Here is a 20,226-nt window from a genome sequence, read left to right on the forward strand (position 1 = left end):
CTGGGCCCTGCCCAAGTGGCCTCTCCGGCGATGCAGGGGGCCGGTTCCTACCCCATCTCCCTCACCACTTGAAAACGCCCGCGCGCCTGTGGCTGGCATGAGCGAACACTTTGCATAATGGTTTTAATAAAACCAGACATTATCCTGTAGGTGCCTCACCCAGGAGCGCCCATCTCCTCATTAATTAGACAAGCTCCCCCGCTGGCCGAGGGGAAAGGCGGCCCGCAGGCAGGTCTAGGGGACCCTGGGGCTCTCGGCCTTCACAGCAGGAGCCAGGCGTGGCCAAGGCTTGAGAAAAAGTGTTCAGGCCCAGAGAACACCGCCGCCCGGCCTCCCTGGCTGGAAGGAGGAGAGGAGGGAACGCCAGCCAGGCGGGGCTGCAGCCCCGGGCGCCCTGGGCATGCGCAGCAGGAGGGGCACCTGTGTCTGCCTGGGGGTGCTGCGCTGCGTCCACACCGGCTTTTCAGACTCCAGGGGGTGCCCATCCCGAGCCGCTGGGGAGACAGGAGGCCGGAGACCCAGGGGCCCCCAGATTCCAGGCCTCGGGAAGGGAAGACACTAAATCCTCATTATAAGGCTTTTTAAATGCACAGACAGGATATTAGCGTTTAAACAGCTTCTATTACTCTAGGGCAAACTTTAAAAAACATAATATTTATAGAAAACCTCATTCAGCGCGCCCTGTTTGCTCTTTATTTCTCCTGCAATTACTGCTAATTTGGAGAGTTTTGCTTTGGCATCTCCGCCTGTTGCCAATTACGCAGCCACCCACCGGCCCCCCAACCCCAGCCTCTCCCGCCAGCCAAGCCACGGCTGGAGGACCCAGCCCGGCTCCCAGTGTCCTATTCCTCCTCTGCCAGCCACCCCTCCAGCTGCTCACACACCCTGGGCCACTGTCTTTCTCCCCAGACCATGTGTCTGACCACCCTCTGTCCCAGGGGCGCGCATCGCTGAGGTCTGGCAGCCGCGGCCGCTGGTGTTGCTGGACCCTCACCTGGCACGCGGCCGCCCTTGTGCACCTGTGAGCTGAGCCCAGCAACAGTGGGAGGAGAGGCCGGCGGGGGGCACCGCATCCGCTCTGGGCCGCGGCCCCACCAACCACCAGGCCACATGGCACCCCCGGCCCCATGCTGGGGCCTTATGGAGGCCGCGGCTCTGACGGTGCCCCTGCTCATGCTCAGTGATGGCAGGCGTTCTGGTACCCGAGGACAGGCCGCCACCACCCTGCCTGCCCCCTTCTTCCCTCCTTCCTTCTTTTCTCCATCCATCCATCCATCCATCCATCCATCCATCCATCTGCTCACAAATGTTTGCTGAGCTCCTCCCCAGCCAGGGCACATCTAGACGGCATTGCACACATCACCTGCCCACACTGCCAGCCTGGGGTGCCTAGCAAGAGAGAATAATAGGTCAGGGCTTAGGGAAGACCCTGTGGGCCCCACCAGGTACACAGGGTTGGACATCAGACATGGACCAGAAGATGTGGGAGGGCAGACACTGCAGGAGCGCATGACCCAAGTGCAGGAAAGCCTCTGGAGGAACAGAAGTAGTTCCAGTCCTGGCTCCACCTCGGGCGGCTAAGGGACACTGGACACCTCGGCCAGCGGTCTGAGCTTCCTCCTTGCACATCCCGTAGGGTGTGGGTGAGGAAGGTGGACCCAGGCCACCGTCAGCATAGGCCCGACAGTGGGCCCACAACAGGGAAGCCGGAGGAAGCTTCTGCAGGAGGAGATGTGTCCTTGAGCAGAGCCCAAGTGGGTGAGAACAAGAGGACGTCACGCCATCCCAGGGACCCTGTCCCTTCTTCCACTGTAATGGGCGCGGAGTACATGACCCATCTCTGATTCTCCTCCAGCCTGCCCAATGGCCTGGGGACCTAGTCTATGGAGGAGCCACCTGGAGCTCAGAGAGGTCTGGTGACTCCTTGGAGTCACACAGCTCTTGAGCAGTGGAGCAGGGTCCCAGGCCAGGCCTGGGATGCAAAGGCCCCGCCCCCGGCAGTGGGCCCCCTGCTCAGACCCGGCGGCCCTCCCACCCCAGGCCCCTCTGCCCCCCTTCTCGGGGGCCGCTCCCCTCCAGCTGGGCCCCCACTCAGACCGTCCGAACACAGAGATGCCCCCAGAGCCGGTGGCAGGCCTCGTGCACAGAGCAGCAGTGAACCTCATGGCCAGGCACGGCTGGTCCAGCCTTACCACAGCCAGGCCCCCGGCCCCAGCTCATCGTGGACTCTCTCCACAGCCAACTGTGGGCTGCAACTTTGTCACCTTTAAGATTGTCCCACGTCCCCTTGAAACATTGTGTGCAGAGCATGGGAAGCCATGCGGCCAGCTGGGCCCACAGCGCAAGGCCAGCTGGGGAGGCCTGGGAGGGATGGATGCACAGGCCTTCAGGGGTCACTCTGTGACCGGGCCCCGCCCCGCCCCTTGGAACACACTCACTCATTCATTCTAGCGCACAAGGTTTCTGGACCCTGGGCATCCAGCAGTCACAATGTGGGCAGCAAAAAACGCTGAGCAAGACGCAGTCAGGGTCCTGGAGGGGCTGCTGGTGGAGGGGAGATGGCACAGCATATGGGTCACGGTAGCACCCTCGGACCAGTGCGTGCAGGTGCAGAGGAAGGCACAACACTGTGCTGCGTGGTGGTCAAGGAAGGCTTCCCGGAGGTGGTGACATCTAAGCTGCCTGGCACTGCCTCCTGTCTCCCTCCCAGCAGGCTTATGCTGAAGGGAAGGGAGGAGCCAGCTGATGGGGTTGCAGATGAAAGTGGGGCCATGGGCAGGGCGTTTTAGGAGGAGCATGTCCCCAGCTGCACCACAGGGGGCATGGGAAGGTGGAGGAGCTGCAGGGGCTGAGCTGGGACAACGGAGGCTGGATGGGAAAGGACTCTGTGCTCCAGGCTGGGACTTGAGGGCACAAAGGTACGACCCTGGTGGATGGTGCTGGGGGCTGGGCCTTGGGCAGTGAGGAAGGGGGCAGCAGGTGCCAGGAGTGGGGGTCAGGGGCCCTCCCGTGACCCGTAGGATAAAGAAGGAGAAGGGTCTGGGGCTGGGGGCGCTGTGTCCCCAGATGGGGGGGGCGGGTCCAGCAGAGGAGATGGTGTGTGTGCCTCCTGTTTGCCCCCCCGACCTTTCTACAGCATCGGCCCCCGGCCGGGAAGCGGAGCCTGACCCTGTCCTAAAACAGCCTCAGAGATGCAGCCAGGGGACCTCCCTGCCCGCCCCCCACACATCCCCAGGGCCTGCCAGGGACCGTGGGGGAGAACAGAGGGCACTGAGGAGGGAGGGGCTCCGGGAGTCAGGAGCCCGAGGAGCCCGAGGAGCCCGCAGCCCAGTGGGAAGCAGAGGGCCCGCTCTGGCCTCATCCAGCCCCCGGGGGCACCTCCTGCCCTTGCCAGGCTCCGGGGGGCGGGTGGGGGGATCCCAGGCCACTGGAGGGCCGGGAGCCAGCTCACAGATGCGGCCCCAAGTCAGGATGCAGAGCGGACTCTGTTCTGCCCACAAGTTGAGGGTCAGTGCCCTGGAGGCTGCCCTCGAGGGAGGAACCCGCGGAACCCCCAGCAGCCCGAGTACCGGGGGGCTGGGTACGGCCGGGACATTTCCAGCAGCACCAACAGCCTTTGCCAGGGACGGACATGTGGCCCCACTTCTGCCTGGATTGGGAGCGTGGCCTCTAAGTTCAGCCGGGAGGCTGACCACGGTCGCCTGGCTCCTGGCGGCCCCGGCTCCCTTCTGGGGCTCCCGCTGACTCCCTGCCGGACCCCGGGTCCAGCCGCCCGGGGGCCCCTCAGCGCCGGTGCCCTGGAGCTGGGCCCTGGCTGTGGCCCTGGGGGAGGAAGCTGCGGGCCAGGCTGAGGGCTGCCCGGAGGAAGCACGCGCGTGGGGCAGCCAGCCCGCAGCCGGGGCAGGTCTTCCCTCCCAAGGAAACCACAAAACTCACATCGACTTCCAAACCACGTCCACGGGAGCCTGGAGGCCAACGGTCGTGGGAGAAATGTGCCCATGCACATGGACGCACACGCACACACGTGCACATGCACACGCCAGGCCTCACCCTCTCCCACTTCAGCCCAACTTCACTGGAAGGAAGAGGTTCTCCTAACCCTGCATTGGGGGCCCTTCCTGCCTCGTGCCCCTGCTGCCCCTGGGGGGCCGGGACCCCCACCCTGGTCCCCAGGTCACCGTCACTTCCTTGCCAGCTGAGGGGGGCAGGAAGGGGGCTGCTGGTTGGGAGGCTTCCTCTCACCAGGGTCCCTTAGCTTCCTGGATTCCCCCTCCCCCTGCTCAGAGCGCTGGGGGATCAGCTGGGGGCTCACCTCTGCGTTCCTCATTATTCTTCCCAAGATCCAGTTTCCCCACCTGATTCTGTGGCTCAGGGAGGAGGGGAGGGAGGAAGGGAGCAGAGAAGATGCGGGTGAGGGTGCCGAGGTCTTGGGAGCCACCTGAAGTTTGCTCTGGGGATTCCCAGAAGGTGCCCCCCACACCCCGGGCCCGCTGGGGAGACAGAGCACGCAGGGCATACAGAGTCTCACCCAGTCCCCACTGTGGCCCCTGCCCCGTCCCCCTCCACGGGTGGCACTTGTCCTGGGGACACCCCTGAGCCCTGCACCCTGCGGCACCCTGCGGCCAGGCCCTGGGGACAGGTGGGGAGGGCTGGGGGCAGGGTGGGGGGCACTCTGCGCTTCCTGCACATCTCAGCCCTGGGTCTGGGTCTGCGGGGGCTGACACCACGGCTGAGCGCCCTCACTGGGTACACACCCAAAAATATACCATTTCGGACCCTTGGCTCCGGGCAGGCTCGCGGGGGCGGGGACAATGCCCCAGGGGCAGCGGGGCTGAGGCAGCTCCGGTCTGTTCAGCAGCCACTGGGCTAAGTGCCGCCCTGCCCTCTTCCTCCGCACCCCTCCAGTCCTCCCCTCCCTCCTCCGGGTGCTTGGGCCTGCCCTGGGGTCAGAGGGAGGTGGTGTGTGGCCCTGGATGTGGGAGGGGATTGGGGAGCAGGTGCTTCTTTGGGAAAGGGGAGAACGCAGGTGTAGGCAACCACTGATGGCTTCAGAGGGTGGGACTGTGGGAGCTGGGTGTGGGGGGGGGCAGGGGGGGACCTGCCCCAGCCCCAGCCCCCAGGCCCCTCCCCCAGGCGGCAGAGAGGGAGGGGAGCAGAAGCCTGGGCGCCTGGCAGGCCCGCAGAGAGGAGGTCAGCCCGGAGGGGGGTGGTGTGTTGGGGTGCCGTGGGGGTCACAGGGCAGGCACCCTCTGCCCCCTCCAGGTTTCATGCTGCCCTCCTGCTTCTCCCCTGTGCAGCTGGAGGTGCGGCCTGGGAATCCAGCTTTCCTGGTTCTGCTCAGCCCCCAGCACTTCAGGCCAGCGCGGTCTGCGGGCCACCAGCCCCCGAGGGGCCCCGGCCGCCCAGGCCGTCACCCCCTCTTGAGGGATGCAAAGGAGGAGAAAAAAGGAGGCTATTCTTTCTGTAGCTCTTACGGTCCCTTCCGGGGAGGGAAACCGAGGCCCAGAGGCCGCCTGGGGGGTGGGGTCCTGCACGCCGGCAGGGCCCCCCGGACCCCCGTCACTCTGGGGCTCGGGCTGGTGGCTGACACAGGGACAGAGGGACGTGTGTGCTGCTGTCTTCAGGCTCGGAGAAGGCAAGAACCGCCTCTGACAGCTCAGCACTTCGCCAGCCTCCCCCCTCCCACCCCCCACCAAGGCCTGCTGTGGGGAGGGGGGCACAGGGAGGTCCATGAGTGGCCTCAGGGGACCGCCCCCTCCAGGCCACCTCATCCCCCCACCCGAAGGGGACTGGGCTGAGCCGGAGGGAGAGGAGGGGCGTGATGGTGGGACCCCCTGGCTCGGCACCCTGGCTCCCCTGCAGGGCCCGCCTGTGAGCTCCAGGGAGGTGCCCGGATGGAGCTGCTGGGGTGGGCAGGGTGCTGGTGGGCGAGGGTGGGGGCTCGGGGGGCAGGGGGTGTGCTCACACCACACTCTCTGGAGCTGTTTTCCAAAGTCCTTCACAAGCCATGAACACTAGTGGATTCGGTGACTGGGTGACAGGCACTGAGGGGGCACCTGACGGGATGAGCACTGGGTGTTATGCTGTATGTCGGCAAATCGAGCTCCAATTAAAAAAAAAAATACAAAAAAAAAAAAAAGAAAGAAAGCAGAGGCTCAGAGGAGGCTTCACTCCCCAGGGACCCACTGCTGGGCCTGCAGAAGGTCTGACAAGCTTCTCGGCCCCCCTGGCAAGCGCTTGGGAGCCAGCCCGTGCCAAGCAATGAGCCCGGCCAGAGGGGCTGGAGGCCCGAGGGCAGCAAGCCTGGCTCTGCCATTCACAGCGCTGCTCTGAGCCTCAGTTTCCTTTTTTTAAATGATTTTATTTATTTATTCATGAGAGACATAGAGAGAGAGGCAGTGACGCAGGCAGAGGGAGAAGCAGACACCCTGCGGGGAGCCCGATACAGGACTCGATCCCAGGACCCCGGGATCACCCCCTGAGCTGAAGGCAGATGCTCAACCTCTGAGCCATCCAGGTGCCCCAAGTTTCCTTATTTCTAAACTGGGGTGATAGCACCAAGCCTGCTCCCAGGCTGCTTCAAATATTGGGGGAGCCTGGCCAAATGACCAATGGCCAGAGGACATGCAAACAAGCCCCCAGGGACCACGGGAGGGTGAGCGACGGGGAACAGGACAGCAGGAAGGGTCGGGCTCCCGGTGAGGAGCGGTGCCCCACACCCACCCTGGGGCTCTGGGTGTCCTTCTCTGGGTCCTGGCCAAGGTGGACGGGCAGCCACATGCTGGGGGCTCAGCTCGGGGCTGCCACCTGATCCCATTACCTCTGGGTTTGTCTAGAGAGCCCCCCTGAGCTGTCACCTCGACCAGCTGGGTCTCCCAGCCCAGCATCCGACGGGCTCCGGCCTGGAGGGTCTGGTGGATGTTGCACCCCACCTCCGGGGAGTGAGTGGGGAAGTCCATCCCCTTCTGTCCCCCGCCTCTGATGGCTCAGCCCTCTGGCACGACGCTCTGTCCCCAGAAGCCTGACGATGCTGCCAGAGGCTTCCAGAAGAAACCAGATGTCTCCTGGTGTCCTCTCCACTCTGGGGCGGCCACACCGTCACCCCTTCTGGAGCGATCGGCTCGGATGGCAACATCTCACCAATAGGGCCTGTGCCGAGTTCAGCCCTAGGATGCCTGCTGTGAAAATCCACACCTGTGTGAACATGTGGAGATGCACATGCCGCACATGGAGCCACAGGCCTATGTGCACACGCACACAGACACCAATCCTGTCCTGCACACACACATGCACATACATGTGCACCCACACACACACCTACACGCCAACCCTCCCCCGTAAACACACCAGTGTGGCACACGCATCAGAGTCAGCCCCCCCCCCGCCCCCGTTTGCCGGCCACTTCCACGGATGCCCTGGAGCTGTTCAGCTGGTCAGCTGCGGGACGGACGTCCCAGCACCTCGGCGTGGAGATGTGGCCCTGCACCTGGGCTGGGCGGTGCCATCTGCCACAAAGTCAATCCCGGGCCTCCAGACTGGTGGCACGGATGCAGCATCATCTGGTCAGGACAGGAGCAGTTATAAATAAACGATGAGGGAAGCAAGAGGAAAGGGACTGGGGGCAGCTCCCCCCCACCGCGGAGAGGCCTGGGGAGGGGATCCTGAGGGCCGCGGGCGACGCTCCGGACTGTGGACACATTCTAGGCTCAGCTGCTCTGCGGCAGCGCCCCTCCAGCACAGCAATAAAGCAAACAACACTTTCAATAATTCAGCAGCAGGAGAGAGGATTTAAGAAGGAAAGCGCACCTGGGCATTGGGAGAGGGAGCAAGAGGAGCCGGGGTGAGGGGGCGGGAAGAGCGGGAGGGCGCGGGGAGGGCAGGGAGGGCAGGCTGGACTTCCACTGCCGCCCTCGCACCTTGCACCTCGCACCTTGCACCTCCTGGTCCCCTGTCACACTTCCCACCTGCTGCCCCCCGTTCGTGTCCTGCTGAAAGCAGAGCTTCTCCTTCCGGAGCAGTGACAGTCGGTGGCCACGGAGCACCACCCCGCATCCCCCTATGAAGAGCCTGAGGAGTCCCCTGGTGCCCCCCTCCCGACTCGCAACTCACGCAACCTCTACAGACTCTGCGGACAGGGAGGGAAGACCAGCACACCTCACCCCACCCCCATGCAGGTCACCCCTAGGAAGCTCTCCTCAGGCAGCCCCCCTCCCCGATATCTGCCCGCCAGGACCCGTCACCCTCATCTTCCTGGACCTGAGCCCCCCACCTTGTCTTCCACTAGGGCAGCCCTCAGATATCTGAGACACACCCCTGGGCAAACAGCCGTGGCCCCTACAGCCATTTCACTGGGGATGTGCCCTGGAACGTCCCCCTGGCTCAGGGCAGCCACGTCCAGGGTGAGCCCAACATTCCGGGGAGGCTCCATCCGGCCAGCTTCTGCCGTCCATCATGTGTGCCTTTACTCATGCAAGTAAAGAGGGCATTGAGGGCAGCCACTTAGATCTAGGGTGACCATACCCCCCACCTCCGCTCTGTGCGCTGGTGTTTGGAGGGGCTTTGGGAGGGGATGATAATCGGGTGAGGCCGTGCGGGCTGCGGCCCCTGGGCTGGGGTAAGCACCCTTGTTAAGAGTCACAGGGGAGCTTGGCTCCTGCCTCAGCTTCCCGCCGTGTGCGAGCACCACGTGAAAACCGCCGTCTGGGGCCCCAGGGGAGGGAGCCCTCCCCAGAACTGTGCCAGTGCCCTGGTCCCAGCCTCCGGCCTCAGGAGCTGCGAGGAGTGCGTGTCTGTTGTTTCAGGCCACGCACTCTGGGCCCGGAAACTGTCCTCCTAATTATACCAAAGTCGCCAACATGAAAGCCTCTGGGTCTCCCTCCTCTTACAACCAGCCGTTTAGGGTTTTTGGGCCCGAGAGCGAGATTTCACATGAGTTCTTACTATGTGCTGTTAAATCTCATCTGTGCTTCTGGCCAGCAGACCAGGCCAACTACTGCTTACGCCCCTCACTTCTGTCCGATGGGCTAGAACCTGCGCCAGGCCTGAGCCACGCTTCCGCACATCACCGGTTAAAGGTCATCCCGAGGACAGGGTCGAGGGCAGGGCCCTGCGGCACAGCACCCGGGGCATCCCTGCAGCCAGCGTTCTTTGGAGACAGTCATTCCGGCGACGCTGAAAGCACCTGACTGCACTGTTGGCCAGTCCTGGACTAGAAGGGGGTGGTCAGGCGGGACCTGATCGAGGGGGTGATCTGTAGGCCAACCTGGAGGAGTCGAGGGAGAGAGCCCTACGGCTCGTCCAGGAGAGGGAGCGTCCCGGACGAAGGCCCTGTCACTCATGGGATGTGCCTGGCCATCCAGAGAATGTGCGAGGTGGCCCGTGAGCTAGAGCCATGAGAATGAGGGCGAGCAGCAGGAGAAGGGGTCAGAGGAGTGATGGGGCCAGATCATGGGAGGTCTCATACGGGAGGGAACTGTGACGACTCTGCCTTTCTCCAAGAGAGCGGGAGCCACAGGAGGGTGTGAGCAGAGGAGGGGCACAGTCCAACTTCGACTATTTAAAAGCATCATCATCACCCTCGGGAGCACATCCCTTACAAAGACGGGGAGGGACGGGTGTCGGAGGACAAATACCTCAAGATCACCTCCACCCACCCTCAAGATTTCCTCAGAGCCCCACTGAGGAGTGGGGAGGACTTCTTGGCCTGATGAGCAGTCCTCACTCACCCTTCCAACCTTGATGACGAGAACGTGTGGTGCGTCTTTGTTCACTCACCGTGTGGCTTTGAGCCAGTCACTTAACCTCTCTGAGCCTCAGTTTCCTTTTTGGCAAAGCGAGGATAACAACATTGACCTCTCTGGATGGTTTCAGGGCTTAAGGATCCCCCAGGTGAAGGGCCTGGGCCCGGGGCAGGGGGATCTGATAAACAATCATCACTATAGTCCCAATCGAGAGACATCAAAGAGGGGGACGTGAGTACATGTGCCGTGACACTCGAGGGGGGAAAACGCAGGCTCTGCAGTTGTTCGGGAAGCGCCGGGGTCCCACTCGGCCTTCCAGGCAGGGACCTCTGGGCCTGGCATGCACGGAGCAGCTGTGGAAGCGGCTCCTCCGGCCCTGCCCTGCTCTGCCCCTGTCCTGGTTCCTGCGTCTCCCTCCTACCCTCTCTCCAGGTCATCTGCAAAGTGGCCGTGACTGGCAGGCTGTGCACCCAACCCGGGGTGGAGGGCCGGGGTGGTGGAGACATCCTGCTGGTTTGGGCAGAGACCAGCAGCCCTGCAGGCCACATCCTAGGGACGGGTCACACAGGAAGCCCCGAGAGACAGCGCTGTGGGGTGCATAGCAGAGCAAGGGGAGGCCTGCAGAGGCGAGGTGGGCCTCCACTCTGAGTGCTTCTCTCCCTCCCTTCCCACAGACCTGCTGGAGCGGTGGCCCCAGCGACGACGGCAGAAACCAAGGAGGACCCCCACCCGGATGATCTGCTGGAGTACCTGTCTGATGGGTTCAGTGATTCCCAAGCATGGGAGGTGCTCATGGGTCACCGGGCCGTGGGAGGTGCTCATGACAGGGTCACCGGGCCGTGGGAGGCCTGTCCCTCCGCAGGAGGATGAGGTGCGGGGACGGGGCCCTGCCCACTATCGGCTGGCTTGGGGCGGATGGGGAGGGCAGACGGGGAGCAGTCGGCCGAAGGACTTGACGTAACGATGAATACTTATTATATAATTGCTAACATTTCAGAAAAACAATTTTTAGTTTGCTTAAAAGTGAGGGTCGTCACTCCAGGCTCCCGGGGCTGGTGTCTGCCAGCAGCAGCGGGAGGCAGGAGCAGGGGTGTGATGGCTCAGAGGAGGGAAGCAAAGTGCCAGCAAGACCTTGACCCAGGCTTGAGGGATGTGGGGGTGAGGGGGGCGGGGAGAGGGCTGGTGCTCAGCCGAGAGTGGAGGGACCCAGAGGCAGAGGGTGGAGTGGCCAGGTCCCCTGGGCTCACTTCCCCTCTCCAGCTGTCCCACCAAGGCCAGAGCGGCCCTAAGCTGTAACAGCCACGTTGCTGGGTGGTGACGAGACACCTATGCAGACTAGCCATCAACGGGAGTAAGATCCCGTTGGAGCCCCCTGCTCCCCACCCACCAGAGACCACCTGCCCTTCTGTCCTCATCACTGGGAGTCACTGGGGGCCGATAGGAATCAGGTGTGTGCAGCCAGGCCGGCCCTGCCCCCAACAGAGGCAGATGTCCAAGCGCCTAGAGCTGCACAGGCCTCTCCCCTCATGGCCTGTCCCCTGAGGATCATGTCAGGGCCTTCCCATCTCCCCTCTCTCCCCTGCAGAGCTCTCTGTGCTCCCCTGGGGCACGTGTCCCTGGGCAGAGCTGTCCACCCTGGAGCAGGTGGGGACGGCTGTGAAGTCTGAGTGAGAGAGAGAGAGAGAGAGAGAGAGAGAGAGATGTGTGTCTTGCTCTCTGCACCGTGACCTGCCTCCCGCTCCCCGAAACCAGATGATAAATTACTCTGCCCAAGCGGAACACGCCCGGACAAGCCTCCTTTCCAACTGTAATTAATACCCTGGGGAAAACACAGACTTGGGGTTTTTATACTTTCGCACAAGCACGCGCAAGTACACAGACTCCTCTCTCTGTTACCTTCCAATCCCCTCTCAAATATTTCATGTCCTGCTTCGTTTGTGGGTAAGCACAAAACCACCCAGCTGGATATATCTGAAAGCCAAGGGAGGCGTTGGGGACCCTTTTCAGTCCCCGCGACCCAGGACTTGGGAATTTGGGAGCTGACTTTCTGGGACCTGGTACTCGTGTTCAGCTGATGCAAAATAGCTTTGGCCTTAGCAGGGTCAAAATGGCCATGGGTCTGGGTGAACTCTTCATGGTCAACATTTTTGGGCATCTCCCCCTATACTTTTCTTCCATTGTGGCAGCCTAACTGATGCACTAGTCCAAACACACGTGTGCATATGTATCAGAGAGCTCCAAACACGAGATATTCCTGAAAAGGCTCTACAGTGAGTTAGGAGCTTTGTAGTCCCAGGAGACTAGACAGCCAAAGACCTTGACAATGGAAATGGTTTCTCCAAAGAGATGAGAGCCCTCATTGGCCAGAAGTGGTGGAGTCCACTGTATTCCATGCTGGCCAATTGGCTTCAGTGTGGCAGGTGGAGGCATCTATGAGAAAGGCTCAGATGACCAAGTTCAAGAAATCTGCATTCTCTTACCAGGAACATCAACTTTGCTCAAGGGAAATCTCCAGCAGGAAAAGAAGCCTGGACAGCCAAGGCTGCGGTCTTGCCTTGTGAGCCTGGGCAGATCATTTGCCTTTCCTAAGTCTCAGTTTCCCCCACCCGTAAGAAAGCGTCAAACGGGACAACACGTGTTGAATGTGCCGATGGCTGTCTGAGGCCCTGGTATGCTGGGAAATGCTGTGCACAGAACGGGGTAAGAGTGTGGCTCTGTCTAGGCCCCAATAAACAGAGGAGAGTGTGGGGACTGGGATTCAGAAGAGTGAATGGTCTCGATGGGTCTTCTTCCCTGCTTGGTTCCTCTTTTTGGGGCAAGGAGGACCCTGTACACCATGACAGGCTTACTCAGCGAGGCAGTGGGGCCGCTGGGGGGCTCTGGGTTCCCTTCTCTGCAGTTTCCTGGCCTCCCCTCCCACTGAGGTTCCACTCCCTTATTCTTTACGATCAAAATGTTTTCCTGAGAAGAGGTTCTATGAAGAGCCCTCTAGCCATCCTTTAGGAGCTAAGCTCCTGCTACTGCAGATGCCTCCTCGTTGTGGAGGAGGCCAATCTCAAGACAAACGAAACAAGGGCATCTGTCTCTGTGCTCAGGGCGTGTGTCCCCAGGCCTACAAGCCTCGAACTAGCACTGACTGAGAAGGGGAGTGGGGAGGAGGGCCAGGAATGGTAGGCCAGGTAGGCCTAACGGTCAGTGCATGTGACAGGATCTGTGCTGAAACAGGAAGAAGGTTCCATTGCTGGTCAAGACAGAGAAGTAGGGACTAACCTACTTTCCCACTTGGCACAACAGCAGGTCACTCGGGAATGAGTTTCAAGACACGGACAGTATATGAGGAAGGACAGTGACCCCTGAGAAGCGGGCAACCACAGAGGGGAGTCCCTCCCCGCCCTCCACTGCTGCCCTGTGTCTCACTGTGTGCAGAGCTTCTAGGCCAAGATGCAGGGACCCCAAGTCAAGCATGGTGAGCTCCCTGAGCTGAGGAGCCAGGACTGAGAGTCCGGGGACCCCAGGATGGCTGGACTTGTACCCAGTGTGCTGGAGAGGAGAGAGCTGGATGGAAGGAGACCTTAGAGGACCATGGAGGGTCCCCATGATTGTTTAGCTGAGTACAGATCATCACCTGCACTGGAGCAAAAGCCCTGAGGCTCAGGGAAGAACAACGTGAAAGGATTATGGGATTATGGGAAACTGTACTTGCATGCATGGGGCCAGGAAAAGTATGTGTCCCTGCCCGCCTCACCGGAAGCCTTCATGGTTCATGGAGCAATGGGTAGAGTGCTCAGAGGGCCTTGGCTTGGTAGTGGGATTATCTGACCCAGACTAACCATGGCTCAGGTCCATCTAGCCAATCTTAGAAGTAAGATCTGAGAGGAGGGGATCAAACAGTATCCTAGTAATTTAACTGTGTCCCAGAACAAAACTCAAGAATATTTATAGGAATAAAAGTAGCCAGCACCCCATGGGGTAGAATTTACCATGTCCAGCATCCAATCTTTGATTGGTAATCTTTGATTACCAGGCATGCAAGAAATGAGGAGAAAAATCAATCATTTGAACCTAACTCGGAACTGACACCTATGCTAGAATTAGCAGACAGGGATGTGAAAACAATTACAACTATATTCTATGTGTTTCAGAAATTACGTGCAGATGTGTAAGATATACAAGAAATGTGCAAACTGAATTTGTACAGATATAAACTACGATGTCTGAGGTGAAAAAAATACATTGGATGAAATCAACGGCAGATTAAACATTGCAGGAGAAAATATTAGAAGGATCCAGGGAAACGGGACACATTTTTATGCACAGAACAAAGAGAGGGTTGCCAGTAGGCTCTGAGACCACGGGAGCCAGGCAGGCCCTGAAACTTTGTAGCACTGAAAGAAAAAGCACCTGTCAACCCAGACCTCTACACCCTGCAAAAATGTCTCCCAAAACAAAGTTGAAATAGTGACTTTTTCAGACATACAAAAAACTGCAAGAATTTATCACCAGTAGATTGGTGCTGTAACAAATACTGAAGAGAGAGCCCTTTGGATAGAAGGGAAATGACACCAGATGGAAATATGGATTCACACAAAGGAATAGACACCATCAGAAATGGGAACTATATGGATAAATACAGATTTTGTTCTTTTTACTCAAATCCCTTTAAAATACTACTGTCTAAATAAACAAAAATAACCTTGTGTTGTAAGATTTATAACACATGTGTGTAAGGCCAGGAGGAAGAAATGGCAGTATGCTTATATTGCTTGTGAAGTGGATTAACATCATTTGAAGGTAGACCGTAACCAGCTTAAAAACCCCATAAACTCTAAAGCAGCATTCAATATAAAAAACCAAAGAGCTATAACTAATAAGTCAAGAACGGAAATAAAATGGAATACAATAATTTTAAAAACTCAATTCAAAAGAAAGCCAAAAAAAAAAGGGAAAAAAGATATAAAGAAAAATAGGAAAAACAAAAAATAGTGAGTTATAGACTCACTTCAAGTTTGAAAATCAACCAATCTAATTCATCAAATTAATGAACTAAGAAAAAGCATCTGATCATTTCAATAGACACAGGAAAAAAATTTAACAAAATTCAACACTGATTCCTAATAAAAACCAATAAAAATGCTCAGCACACTGGCAATAGACTTGGGATGGAAGTGAATCTATGAAAAACCTACAGGTAACATTATAATGTTAGTTATAACTAACAGTCAAGGAATTATGTTCTCTTTACTATCAGGAACCAAACAAGGATGCCTGCTCTCCTAACACTTCTATTCAATAGTGTGCTGGAGGTTCAAGCCAGTGGAACAAGGCAACAAAAAGGAACAAAAGACATCTAGATTGGAGAAGAAGAAAAAGTAAAACATCTTTTTTTCACAAATAACGTGGTAATCTGTGTAAAATATGTTGAAATCTACAAAATGGTTACTAGAACTAGTTGGTAAATTTGGTAAAAATGCAGATGCAAGATCAATATAAAAAATTTTTAAAAATTCTACACATAGCAATAATCAGAAATTGAAGGAAAAAGACCATTTAAAGTGGCATGAAAGTAAAAAATACTTAGGGTCAGTTTGACAAAAGATCAAAAGAAAGGCTCAGATGACCCACATGCTGAAAAGTACAAACCACTGATGAGAGAAATTAAAGAAATCTTAAATAAATGAAGAGGTATAACTTGTTTATGGGGCATAAGACTCAATACTATCAAGATGTCAATGATTCCCCCCAATTGATTTGATGCAATCCTGACCAAAATCCCAGTAGGCTTTTTTTCTTCTATAATTCACATGCTGATTCCAAAATTCATATGGAAATTTAAGGGACCTAGAATAGCTAATACAACTTTGAAAAACAAGAACAAAGTTGGCAGGACACTGGGGCCGCTCAGTGGTTGAGCACCTGTCTTTAGCTTAGGGCGTGATCCTGGGATCCAGGATCGAGTCCCACATCGGGCTCCTTACGGGGAGCCTGCTTCTCCCTCTGCCCGTGTCTCTGCCTCTCTCTCTCTCTCTCTGTATCTCTCATGAATAGCTAAATAAAATCTTTTTTTTTTAATAAAAGAACAAAGTTGGAGGTTAACATTACCTGATTTCAAGATTTGTTCTAAAGTTATGATAATCGTAACAGGTGGGGTAGGACGTTAAGACAGACTATATATAGATCAATGGAACCAAGTCCACAAGTGGACCCACACATATATGACGACTGATTTTTGCAAAGGCAATTCAGGGGAGAAAGGATAGTCTTAATAAACAGTACTGAAATCAATACACAGATTCAGTTCAGAAAAATGAACTTCAATCAATGCTTTGTTAGCACACGCAAGAAGGAAGTCAAGATAAACCAGAGATCAAAATATAAACTCTGACACCTATAAGATGTCTAAAGAAAGCACAGGAAAAGAAAATCTTTGTGACCTTGGATCAGGCTAAGATTTCTTAGATAAAATATCAGAAGTACGATCCACAAAGAACAAATGGTTAAACTGGAATTTATCAAAATGTCAAATGTTCGCTCTTTAAAAGACACTTTTATGAGAGTGGGAAGACAGACGAATTAGGAGGCAATGTCTGCAGAGCATGTACCTACCTATAAGGGACTTGTACTCAGTATACATAAAGCACTCCCCAAAGGCTATACCGTAAGAAGACAAATACCTACTTAAAAAAAAAAAAAAGTTAATGGTTGGGACAGACACTTCACAGAAATAATGGACGTCAAACAACCCACATGAGAAGATGCTCAGCGTCACTCAGCTTTAGGGAAATGCGAACTCAGCCACAGTGAAATACCATCCTGTGCCCATCTTAGTGGCAAAAATTCCCGCAGCCAATACCACCAAGTGTTGGGGAGGATGCAGAAGGCAATCCCCGCGCACGGCTGGTGGGCGTGTGAAATGGCACAACCACTTTGGAAAAAAGTTTGACATTCACTTTAGTGCACCATGAAATCCAGCCACTTGGCTGCGTAAGGTCCTGTACCCAGGAGAGAAGGAGGCCTGTGTCCATACAAAGACTTGTGCGGGAATGCTCTCAGCAGCCTTACACACTAATAACCAAAGCTGGAAATGACCCTGTGTCCTTCCAGGGGTGAATGGAGGGATGCCCTGTGGCGCATTCAGAGCACAGAATACTACTCAGCAATAATTAATAATAATAATAATAATGATAATAATAAAAGGCACTAACTCTTCACGCGTGCACCACGACCTGGGCGAGTCTCAGGATACCTAATGCTGGGAGAGAGAAGCCCACCAACCAAAAAGAGCACATGTAGTATGATGTTAACTGTCTAGAATGTTTAACCACTCAGAGCAACAGGACGCAGATCAGTGTCTGCCTGGGAGGGGGACTGGACAGCCCGGAGGAAGAGAGGAAGGGGCACGAGGAAACTTTTGGGGGTGATGGACCAACACATCCAGCGGCTGGACTGTAGTGATGACATCATGGGTATGCCCCTGTGTCGAAATTTATCAAATCACACGCCCTACATAATACGCGTAGTTGATTGTAGGCACAGACCTTGCTGAAGCTGTTCAAAAAAAAAAAAAAAAGAACGTGCAATAATCTGAGCTTGCAAGCCAGACAAAACATCCACATCATCCCTTAGAGGGTGGATTCCTGAACCTACAAACAGATTCACCTGAAGATTCCTTTGGTTGCTTCCGCCCCGTAAGATACGACTCTGCTTACGAAACGGCACATCAGGGAGGCGGCCTTGCAAGGGGAGCGCGAACCACATGGGACACTGACAGAGACAGGACGGCCAGTCCCAGGGGGCCCTGCCATGCATGGGGAGAGGAGCCCCAGGCCCTGCCTCTCAGGCCCCTCCCGCCAGTGAGCGGAGCCAGAGCCGCCCTCCCCACGAACCGGGTTCTGGCACAGAGCTAGCTCCCTAGCCATTTGGCCAATGCCTACTTTTGAGGCGGGGGCATGCTTGGGGGCAGGAACAGTACAAAAGAGATCACCAAAGTAGAATTGCCAAGGAGGACGTTAGACTCTGCCACCTGACAGCCTCGCTTTGCATTTCTCAGCTGTGGAAAACGCTCAGCAGTCGTTGTGCACAAGGCCTGAGACCCAGGAGCCCACGAGGAAAAGCCGGCGGGGGTGCCCAGGGTCACAAACACACGGCTGGCTGCACTTTCTAATGTGTTCACAACAGATACACATTACTTCCATGATAGAATTCTCCCCCAAAGTAAAATTTTGCAACTGAATTTGCAGAGGAGATCGGCGGCTGGCGGGTGATGGACGCTGGGCTGCAAGGAGCATGCGGGTTGAGGGCTGGGGTCAGGAGTGTCACTGCCTCCCCTCCCCCCCGTGAGGGTCACCACTGGGACCTGAGCTGATTCTGCAGCCCTCGCCCCCAGGAGACCAGGCTGGGGGTGGGGTGGGGACACAAATTACCCCAGGTTCTGAAGGCCTCATGGTCGGGGGGATGCACACCTGTGCACTGAGAACCCAGGGTGGGACTGGGTGGGGGGACTGCTTCTCTGGCCTCTGGGAGTCATTGAGCTATGTCGCCCATCAACACACTCCTGCCCTCTCATTTCCCTTCTAGCTCCTCTGGCCCCCTCCTTCCCAGCGTGGGCCGGTCCTTTGGAGGACGAGAGAGAGGGCACGTCACCAGTCACCATCGTCATTGTCAGCGAGGTGCTAACCCAGCCAAACCCTCCATCCTCTGCCCCCAAGCCCCGCCCCCTCCCACGAGCGGGGAAGCCCCAGAAACCCCCAGCACTCATCAGCAGCAGCTCCCAAGATGCTCAACATGCTCACATCTGTCAAAAACTATTCGGGGGACGGGGTGGGGGAATAAAAAGAGAAAGTCTTTATACCTTTTATTCAGCCAATTTTTCCCGAGGCACTGTGGGCTCTCTAAGAAAAAAAGGAGAGAGAGGAGAGGATTACAATCAGGGATGCCACCGCGCATCTGGTTGCTCGCTCGCTGCCTAGTCAGGTGCGCAGGAGGAGGGAGCCAGGGAGCCCGCCCCGGAGAAGCCCCTGCGCTGGCGGCCTCTGCAGCGACGCTGGGAGCCCACGTTCCGTTTAACAGACAAAGGAACACAGAACGCCGCGGGCCTGCGCTCCAGATTTTCCTGACGCGTCTTCTCTGCAACTCGGGGGATATCCTGTGTTCCCTCTCTCTCCACCCTTGGCCCCAGACTCTGAGTGGCCCCTCCCTGCTTCCTCCCCACCCCACCCCACCCCACCGGGTTTGGAGGTTACCCACAAAGGCAGACTTTGCCGACTGTGGATGGCGGGTGGTATCCAATCCCAAACTGGGCCCTGCCCTGTCCCGCTGCGTGGGTTTTTTCCCCGCCTCCCAGGTGTCCCTCCATGTGGGGTCATGGCATGTAGATCTAGCTTAATATTAACTCAAAGCTTAACACGAAGAAAAGCAGACGGGCTGCTGCTGCTTCAAGAGAAGTAAGAGAATTCTAAATCCCACAAACACATGATTTCAGAAGCAACTGGATGTCGCCTGGAGTTGTGTGCAGCTCCCAGGAGCTTCCGTCAGTAGGAGGGGCTCAGAGCTGACCCTGAGGCAGCAGGACTGTGCACTTGCTCATCAGACGGTCCAGGGACCTGGGGCCGGAGAGACCAAGGCACTTGCCTGAAGTCAGGAAGCCGAGCCGGGGCCTGGGGACGGCACATGCATGTCTGGACCCCTGATCCTGCCCTTTCCTCAGAGGGGCTTTCAGGGACTAGAAAAGAGAGGTGTAGTGCGTGTGGGCGTCATCTGCTTTTTCTGAACTTAAATTTTCCTTGCTTATGTTAATAATGTTTCAGAATTTTTCAAAGATTTTTATCTGTAAGTCATCTCTACCCCCAACCTGGGGCTCGAACTCACAACCCTGAGATCATGAGTTGCACCCTCTGCTGACTGTGCCCGCCAGGGCACATACTGTGCACCACTTTTCAGACTGTGACAAAGTACTTCTACAATTTACTGTCTCAATCATTGTCAAGTATACAATTTGGTGGCATTAAGTCCATTCACACTGCTGTGCAACCACTATCTGGTTCTAGAACTTTCCATCCCCCCAAAGAAAACTGCACTCTTGTTAAGCAGCCCCTCCCCCTCTCCCCACTGTGTGCGTGCTTGCGTGTGTGCATGTGTGTGTGTGCGTGTGTGTGCTTCCAACGAAAAGCCTCTGGAATCCGAAGACAATCAGACCGGGCCTCTCTCTTGAGATGGAGAAACACCATGGTCATCACTGTCATCCACGTCATGATAAAGAGCAGGTCGCCGCAGTCACGTGCTTGGCATATCTTATGCACCAGGCACTTGACAACTAATGGTTGCCTCATTCAGCCCTCGTAACCCTGAGGAGGACGCGCTAACTGTTCTGTCCCCCATTTTCAGATGACAAAACGTGCCAATGGGCTAAGCAGTGGTGCCCCCAGTGGCGGGGACAGCTGATTTCCCCCCGCAGGTCCCTGGGGGGCCCCCTGCGCTCCGTCACCCCCGG

General features: G+C 56.7%; 1 protein-coding gene across 9 annotated transcripts in view; it reads right to left on the reverse strand.

The window, feature by feature from the left end:
- The window catches only part of RBFOX3 (RNA binding fox-1 homolog 3), a 446,818-nt gene that overhangs the window by 99,498 nt on the left and 327,094 nt on the right, over window positions 1–20,226 (reverse strand). For 8 of the 9 annotated variants that reach the window (XM_072781882.1, XM_072781881.1, XM_072781878.1 and 5 more), the window contains one exon: window positions 18,589–18,628. The exons of the other annotated variant lie outside the window; for it this stretch is intronic. The gene's annotated coding sequence lies outside the window, so the exon portion shown is untranslated. The remainder of the gene's footprint in view (window positions 1–18,588; window positions 18,629–20,226) is intronic. 9 annotated transcript variants of the gene reach the window in all.

Source organism: Canis lupus, chromosome 16 (assembly GCF_048164855.1).
Source record: "Canis lupus baileyi chromosome 16, mCanLup2.hap1, whole genome shotgun sequence".
Classification (NCBI taxonomy): Eukaryota; Metazoa; Chordata; class Mammalia; order Carnivora; family Canidae; genus Canis; species Canis lupus.